Raw genomic sequence first — 9,301 nt, forward strand, 5'->3', positions numbered from 1 at the left:
CAATCCCAGGAGGCAGATCAGTGATTCTCTCTCATCATTGATGTTTCTATCTTTCTCTCCCTCTACCTTCCTCTCTGAAATCAATAAAAATATACTTAAATAAATAATAAAGCCAATGGCAAGGATCGAGTTGTTTTAATCCAAAGGGGGTGGGAATAGACACACCTGGGGCATCCACTGAAGTTTTATAAAGCTGTTTTTAAGGATAAAATTAAGGAACTGCTATGGAAAATAGTACGATCTGTGGCCCTGTGCCTGAAAAGCCTCTAGGTGCAGCGCTTGACAGAAGAGGGCTCACCTGTCCAGCAGGTAACTTCAAGGGTCCAACGGAGAGGCCAAGAGCTCAGAAAGATCAGACAGAGGGCTCCACTCAGATTTGGGGGAGGGGGGTGGGAGGGTACTCACAGGTCTACTTTTTACATGGAGACTTGGAGGTGCTGGAAGAATTGTTTAGCATTAAGGAGCTGTATTTAAAGACAGAAAACAAATAAACAGGCACTTCTCTACCTGGAGTAGTACAGCAGAGGGGGTGTGAAAACTGGGCTACTGAAGAGGCATAAAACAACCAAAACCCTGAAAACAACTCAGAAGCTCCTCTCCTGCAGGTAGCTCCCGTTCTGCTGGGCCACGTGGTGAAGTGTGGGACAGTGCCACCTTGGAACACTCCAAGTGGGGAACAGGAATGGCAGCAACAGCACTTCAGTGAATCAAAAACAGAGATTAGTGTCCAGCTCTGTGCATGCTGAGAGACAAACCACATCTGGATTTCAAGAATCCAGACAAGTACAGGGAAAAACACAGAAAACCTAAAGAAACTAGCCCCAAATTCAGAAGAGCAGTGACTTCTGAGGGAGGCAGGGATGAGCACAGGTGAGTCTCCAGGGCTGGGGGGCTGTTTCTTACATGAGGTGGGGGAGCCAAGAGGGTTTTTCCACTAGTTATGCCTATGTGTGTGCGCATGTCATTTACACCCTCTGGTTAACACTCTGTAAATATCCTGGAGCACAATCTCCTGAGAAGCTAGCATGCTCTGTGCACAAGTCCCACAAGAAAGAGGAGAGGGACACGAAATTTCTAGATCTAGGGAGCCCAGCTAAAGCTGTGTGACATCTGCTGAGCATCCCCTCATATCGCTTGGTCCAGGCACCCGAAAACCAGCGGAGCCACACACCTGGGCTAAGGTCACAACACTATGTAGACAAGGGCTTCAGAAGGTCAGTCCCAGAGGAGATGCCCAGAAAATATCACTGACCTAATGAACAGAAAGCCTCAGAAGCCAGGGCAGGGCCTCCATACCTGGGAGGGCCAGCATGCCTCAACCAATGAGAAGGAATCCCAGGGCTCGTCCCAAGAACTGGAGGGTAGGAAGGGCAGTTAAAGCCATTCCAGCCCTAGTCAGGTCGGCTCAGTAGACAGAGTGTCGGCCTGTGGACTAAAGGGTCCCAGGTTCAATTCCAGTCAAGGACACATAACTCAGTTGCGGGCTCGATCCCTGACCCTAGACAGGCCCATGCAGGAGGCAACCAATTGATATGTCTCTCTCACAGATGTTGCTATCTCTCTGTCTCTCCCCCTCCCTTCCTCTCTCTCTCTAAAAATCAATGGGAAAATATCCTCAGGTGAGGATTAACAACAACAAAAAAGCCATTCCAAGTGAAAATATCAAAGTCTAGCACACATCTCCCCTCTGCAGCTCCTGCCCACTCCAAGTCCAATCGACCCTGAGTCGTCTTCTTTCTTAAACACCAATCTCATCGAGTCACTCTCCTACTTACAAGTTTTCAATGGATTCCTAATACCTGAATAAAGTCCACACTCAGGCCTGGCCTCGCTGTGCTTCCCAGAGGGCCCTCAGCCCCCCTCTCAGCTGGGTCCCTTCCAGTCATGCCCAAGTGCCCCCTCCTCTACTAAGACTGTTCTGCATTTCCCTCCTCCCAGCCAGTGTCAGCAACAGCTATCCCGCTGCTTCCCACAATGCACCTCACCTTCTGCCCATGCTCTGCTCCCTAGCGCCCCAACCAGGCTCCCAAGGTTAGAGACCCTGAATCCCACCAGCCCAGTAGCCACAGCTGCACCTGGCATGCAGCAGGCCCTCATAAATGTTTCTTAGGTGAACAAATGCCAGTCAGGAAGAAGCAGTGCTCAGAAGAGACAGGGTGAAATATACATGAGAGAAGATAAGGTGGAGGTGGTGAGGGGGAAATGATAAAGGAGAGGAGCCCAGAGCCCTTCCTTGTCAACAGTTCCAAAGCTGTTGTTTACATTCTTTTTTTTTTTTTTTTTTTGGCAGGGCCCACATTTCACATTTTATTGCACTTTTTCCACAATCACTGAGTCACACTGGGCTGTGCCCAGGGCTCCGGAGGCAGGACCTGGAAGATGAGGCTGCACAGCAAGCCATTCCCGCAGAGGGGCTGCCCCAGGGACCTAGTGGCCATGGTTGGGACACCCGTCGAGGACTGAACCCCATACCCAGCGCCCACGTAGCTGGCCCTCATGACTCCCATCCCCGTCTGCACACCGCCTCCCAGATGCTGCCCTCCAACAGGGTGTTTACATTCTTAAAAACCAGTAAGGACTCCCAAAGAACTTTTATGAGGCTCATATGTTACTGTCTAGCCCAGCGATGGCGAACCTTCTGAGCTCGGCGTGTCAGCATTTTGAAAAACCCTAACTTAACTCTGGTGCCGTGTCACATCTAGAAATTTTTTGATATTTGCAACCATAGTAAAACAAAGACTTATATTTTTGATATTTATTTTATATATTTAAATGCCATTTAACAAAGAAAAATCAACCAAAAAAATGAGTTCGCATGTCACCTCTGACACGCATGTCATAGGTTCGCCATCACTGGTCTAATAGATGCTACTGTGTGACTATATTTACTATTCTATTTACTGCATTAGAAAAACTGGTAATACAAAAATAAAAAATTTAACTGATTAAAATATCAAAACAACTCATTTTATATTAATATAAATAAAATTTTTAAAAACCAAACTCTTGGCCCTGGCCGGTTTGGCTCAGTGGATAGAGCATCGGCCTATGGACTGAAAGGTCCCGGGTTCGACTCCGGTCAAGGGCACATACTTCAGTGGCAGGCTCCATCCCTGGCCTTGGTCGGGGCTCGTGCAGGAGGCAAGCAATTGATATGTCTCTCTCACATCGATGTTTCTCTCTCTGTCTCTCCCCTTCACTTCCACGTGCTCTAAGAACCAATGGGAAAAAAAATCCTCGTGTGAGGATTAAAAAACAAACAAATAAAAAAACAACTCTTCCAGCTCTGCCTGGTGTGGCTCAGTTAGTTGAGTTGTGTCCGTGCACCAAAGGGTAGTGGATTCAATTGCCAGTCAGGGTACATGCCCAGGTTTTGGGTTTGATACCTGGTTGGGGTGTGTCCAGGAGCCAACTGATTGATGTATGTTTCTCTCTCTCTCTCTCTCTCTCTCTCTCTCTCTCTCTCTCTCGCCCCCCTTTCCTCTCTTTAAATCAATAAAAAATAATAACAATTTTTAAACTACTCTAAATGAAAAATATTAGTGAGAAGAGTGGCATTGTTTTGTTTTTGCAAATCTCTCTAATGTTTGATTTAATAGAAGTAACTGGATTCCCATATCTGCTTCTGTAGTCAGTCTGTTAGGCTATGTGGTTTTGATTAAAGTCTACGAAGACATTTGACCTTACACAGAAGGAAGGGAGGAGTATTTTAATAACCTTTTCAGAGATGTGGCTCTTCTTCATAGATATACACTACAACTTGGCAAGGGGTAGTTTCTTAAAAATTGCAATGTAAAAATAAATAAGTAAAAATAAAAATTGCAATGTAGAATCTGAAACTGTGGTCAGTGATTTATTCGTATCTGGTTATAACAAAAATCCATTGGTCTACCCTACATTCATACTCAACCAGGATTTTGTAACACGAAGCATTGGTCATTTGGAAATATTGGTTCACTGAGTTAATCCTATCTCCCAAATGTTTTCACACCAAAAAAAAGTCCATATTAAGACCACCACTTAATTTCTTTAAGACAGTCTCCTGGTGACAGATAGGAGTTTTCCAAAATTCTATTTTCTCCTGACAGCTCTTTCACCAGCAACAAATATTTTCAGTTGTGGCAAGGCACACCTTGTTCATCTGAGAAAATGTCTGACAAATTCTCTGAGTCTGAATAACCACACCTTGTCTGTCAGTCGTTCATTCAAGTGAAAATAATGTTCCATGAAGAAAAGCAGCTGGTTCAGCACATAGCGCAGCCATCAGTCAGAGACAGGAAAGCCTCACATGCACTCGCGCTCCCATCTTGTCACACAGAATACTAGAGACATGTACTCCAGGGTCTAGACAGGGGTGGGCAAACTTTGTGACTCGAGGGCCACAATGGGTTCTTAAACTGGACCGGAGGGCCGGAACAAAAGCATGGGTGGAGTGTTTGTGTGAACTAATACATGTTAACACTGCTGCTGGTGAAGGAGCGGAGGGAGAGCAAGAGAACCCTCCGCTCTTTCGGCTCCGCGGGCCGGATACAACAGCCGAATGGGCCGGATCGGCCCGTAGTTTGCCCACGGCTGGTCTAGACATACCTCCCCATGGCCCTCGGGAGGGGGGGGGGCACCCACTATGCAAGTGTCAACATGGGACAAAGACCAATAACTTCTAAATATTATGTAAAGGGTCTTGGGGACCCCCAGGGATCTGCAAAACACTCTGAGAATAGCTGACAACAATTATTTGAAATATTTCTACCAGCCTATTTTACAGGCATGGAGAAAAACAAATTTCACACCAGAATCTTCTTTTTTAAAAATATGTATTTCTTTATTGATTTCAGAGAGGAAGGGATAGGGAGAGAGAGAGAAACATCAATGATGAGAGAGAATCATTGATCACTTGCCTCCTGCACGTCCCCTACAGGGGATCAAGCCCGCAACTTGGGCGTGTACCCTTGGCCAGAATCAAACTTGGGACCCTTCAGTCCGCAGGCCGACGTTCTATCCACTGAACCAAACTGGCTAGGGCCAGAATCCTCTTTCACCAAACAGTAAAATCCTGGATAAGACTCCTGCCAAACCTAAGAGTAACAAATTTCAAATAAAAAGGAAGTGCCATTTCAAATGGCATTCTCAAATGCTCTTAGAAGCAGGCGGGCACAAACAATTAAAGGACCCTCCAAGACCTGTTAACTCACAGAGCAGGTAATACGTCAAGAGGCAAGCTGGGCCTCTGTAGGCTGTGGGACCTGAGCTGGTGTTGTGGAGGTAGAGGTGGTCGGTGGGGGAGGGGTGTTACAGGAAGCAGGATGTGCATGCTGCCTGCTGGGGGCATGAAGTCAAAGTCCCCTCCTGTCCAAAGCGGCTAAGCCAGCCCTGCTGCCCTTATCAGCGTCAACACATGCATGGAATGTGGGACTTTGGAAACAATCCTCTCCACCAGGCCTGCACCCCTCTGGGGCTCAGGTTGACCTACCACCATCAAAGGACGACCCAAGCCCAGTGCTCCAGCCACCCACTCCTGGAGAAAGGCACCTGCTGGTGGGGCCAGGGCACCTCAGGAGGTTGTCGGTGGGCTCCTCCCTCGTGGCCAGCATTGCCAGACCCTCTGGGCCCATCTGCCAAGAGACAGCCTCACACTGCCGAGAGGCCACCCTCCCTGCATCCCCAACACCATCAGCCGCAATGCCTGAGCACCTCCCGTTTGCCCACACTGAGAGAATCCCCAGAGAAGAAAAGGAGCCCAGCTCTGAGTTTCCGGGGACACTGTCCCCAACATGCTCTCCTGGAGGGAGTTTCCACAGGGCAGAGGCTTCTAACATGCCAGGAGGGAAGGAAGGAGTTGTGTGACTAAAAGGATAAGAATGGCCAGAGAGTCCTCTCTGCCCTGCAGGTCCTGGGAGAAGGGGGAGGGCACTTGCTCAACAGGCTTGTAATGGTCCTTTCCCAGCCACAGGGGACTACCCTTCAGCCCCACTTCCAGTTCCAGGAGCCGGACTCCTTGGCTTTATCCAGGCAGCCACCTCCCCACCCCACTCAAGTGAAACCCTTGGCTGTCTTCTGGCCCAAGCACTGCCCACAGGAAGAGCCCACACATACATGGTCAGTGCTTCCACGCACATATGAGTGTGTTTCTCACTCTCTTAGAACTTATCTAATCACTTCCTGGCTGTAACTCAGATGTCAGGAGCCTCCCACAAGGCCTAGCATGGGGTAAGAGTCCAACAGGAGCTCCAGGGACCTCTTCTGCCACTCTTTTCTTAGCGTTCGGTCAGGAACTCCAAGAACCATCCTCCTCCCGGTTTTCAAAAAAGTCATGTTTAGCACTTGCCAGACAAAAAAACCATCAGCTGCCTCCTACCAAAGGGCAGGGGAGGGATGGAGTGGAGAGGCAAAAACCCTAAAGTAGGCAGACACCCATCCCCAAGACCACTCCCTATCAACACAGCCCCCTGGGTCCACCTACCTACGAAGATGTGTGCGGGCAGAGAAGGAACAGAGAGAGGACATTTGGACTAGACCCCATACCACCCCCTTCCTACTTGACGCCCCCGCCAAGGTCACTCTCGATCCCATCTCCTTCACTGCCCCAGCCCAGGCTGCTCTTCCTTCTCTACAGGACACTTCCTACCCAGGACACCAACCAGGGCCACAGCAGACCACCCACACCCAAGGGCCTTGCCACTCACCTCACATGGTAGGCTGCCGGGAACAGGCAGGCTGTCCTGTGTCCTGTCAGTCCACAGATATGAACTAAACCCCAGGAAAGCCCATTGTTCTGTCCCAACAAAGGGGGCTGGGCTGGGCAAGCAGGCCTTACCTGAAGCTCTGCCTCCAGTGCCCCTCCCACTCTGCCTCCTGGCCCCTTGTGAACGGCCCTCTCACACACCTTACCCAGATAACAGCCCAGGGACCAACCTCTCTCTCTCCCAGGGACCCTGAGGGGAAAGGGAAGGGACACCAGCCCAAGAGTCTCCAGCAGTGGCCACAGCAAGCTTGTTAGGGAGCCACAAGGAGCCCAAATGCCACTATGTCAGGTCTAGGCAGGGCATACAGAGGCCAACCACGTCCCAAGAATGCAACCAAGAAACCAGGACAGGCAGACTCTCAAGGCCAAGGAGGACCTGGAGTCCCTCCCACTGCCACCCAGATAAGAGGGACCATGAAGAGTGAGCCCCTCTGCACTTGGTGCTTCTCCAAGATCCTGGTAACTAACAAAGAATCAGCCTAACTTATGTGAACCCAATCCTAGGAGTCCATCAGAGTAAAGCAGTTTGTGACCACCCTAGATCACATACCGGTCCATTTGGGCTCACCATTTGCTTAATTCTATTATTGACAAAGACTTATCACCTGCTAAAGTAGTGGTTCTCCAATTTGGCTGCACCCCGGATTCATTTCAAAAGCTCTAGGACACGTGTATGCCTGGGCCCACCCCAGAGATGGGCTGGGCTAGCCTCTGCCAGCTCCTAGTGACCCTGATATGCAGAGCTGAGAACCCGGGCACCAGCGGGCAGGCCTCAGTCAGGTTGCACAGGGAACAACACAAACTCAGGGGCACAATGTGTAGCCGTACTCATCACTAAGGAAAGTCCTACTATGTCCATACAGGGGCAGGCACTAAAGCCCTTGTCCCCGCTCTCCCAGCCATCAACCCTACTCTCCCTCTCATTCATTTATGAACAAGAATTCACCAATGCAAAGCAATGAGGGAACGGCAATGAGGGGACAGGCCCCTCCCTTAAAGAGCCTGCAACAAGCTGATGAAGAGGCCAAGGGGCTCAGACCTGTGTGGTGATGGGAGCAGCGCCTCCACCCATTGGGGGGGGGGGGATGGTAGTGCTGTTCTCAAGGCACTGAGTGGCCCCACACCCGCCTGGGAGAACCCACCCACCCAGAGGTGCTGCAGGCAAAGCAGCCCGAGGCCTTGGGAGCAGCCTGGAAAACAGGGGAGGAGCCTGCACAGCGGCCACGCCCATGCCACAGCCAGCAGTCCTTCCATCTCCACAGCAGGCCCACTCCCCTGCTAGAAGCTCCCCCTAAGCCAAGCCCAAGCCCTGCCTTTCCTTGGAATTGCCATGTGAGGGGTGGAAAGACTGGGCCACTTCCCTCCTCACCCACACTCCACATGCTCCAGTAAGTGGATTACCTTCAAACGGGAATAATCTCACAAGCAGCAGCAAGACCCTTTGGCCAAGAGGCAGCTGGCTGTCCGCTCTAGCAGGACCTGCTCTAACCTTAAGGCAACCCTTCCCGCCGGCCCTCCACCCACATGGGACATTACCATGAAAACCTGAAAACTGAAGTCAGAAGGAGGGGCTCTGAACTCCTTCCAAACTGTCCCAGGCAGTTTCTTAGGGTCACTCTCTCCATTCAGTTGAGGTGCCCGTGCCCTGGCCCTGTCCTCCTGGACTGTGGTGAAGCCTGCAGTCAGCTCCTGACTTTCTCTCCCTTATCAAACTTACTGGGGGGCCCACACACAACTCCTATCCCACCCGCTGAGCCTGCAGTCCCTCTCACAGCCCTCCCCCAGCACAGGTCCCTAACCCTTAGGGCAAGGCCCCTCCCAGGAGGAAGCACAGCGTGGTGGTGCCAGGCAGAGTCAAACTGGCTGGGCTTGTTTACAAGTCCCTAACCAAGCCCCTAACCTGGAGTCAGGATCGTCCTCATCTTGGGGAAGGGGCTCTCTGTCCTGCCCCTCCCTGCTGGGACCTCAGGCCGCTCCAGATTCAGCACTACATGGGCCCTCACAGGCTCTGGAGTCAAAGGCATTTACCCTCCAGCCCCAGCCCGACCAGTTGCTTACTTACAACTTCAGCAAGTTATTTAAACTCCGAATCTCATTTTCCCCTTTGTAAGAGGGGACTCTGGGCAATTCAGGTGGGAGACTTGTTGGGAGACCACTTGTAGGCAGGTCTGTGAGCACCAGAGAGCAGAGACCAACCTAACTAGTCAAGCCACAGGGGCTGGCACTGCATTTGTTCTCAGAAAATTTTGTGGAATAAAAAGCTCATGGAAAGCCTCAGGTGCCTGGAGGACAGGGGGTGTTCCTGTGCTAACTTCTCGTAACAGCATCTGCTTGTCCTGCCTTTGTCAATGCTCTCCTGTCCCCCAGCCACACTCCACTGTTTTACTAGCACTGAATACGCTCCCCATTACAGTTCCTCTCTGCCCTAGCTGGTGCTCAGTGGTCAGCGCATTGACCTGCAGACGGAAGGGTCACAGGCACTATTCCGGTCAAGGACATGCACCTAGGCTGCAGGCTCTATCCCTGGCTCCATCAATGTTTCTCTTCTCTTCTCTCTCT

At 50.7% G+C, this 9,301-nt stretch overlaps 1 long non-coding RNA gene across 1 annotated transcript in view; it reads right to left on the reverse strand.

The window, feature by feature from the left end:
• Positions 1-3,327: 3,327 nt before the first annotated feature.
• The window catches only part of LOC107183952, a 10,538-nt gene continuing 4,564 nt past the window's right edge, over positions 3,328-9,301 (reverse strand). The window contains exon 3 of the long non-coding RNA XR_001514770.1: positions 3,328-3,412. This is a non-coding gene — a long non-coding RNA (uncharacterized LOC107183952). The remainder of the gene's footprint in view (positions 3,413-9,301) is intronic.

This window comes from Myotis davidii, unplaced genomic scaffold (assembly GCF_000327345.1).
Source record: "Myotis davidii unplaced genomic scaffold, ASM32734v1 scaffold223, whole genome shotgun sequence".
Lineage (NCBI taxonomy): Eukaryota > Metazoa > Chordata > Mammalia > Chiroptera > Vespertilionidae > Myotis > Myotis davidii.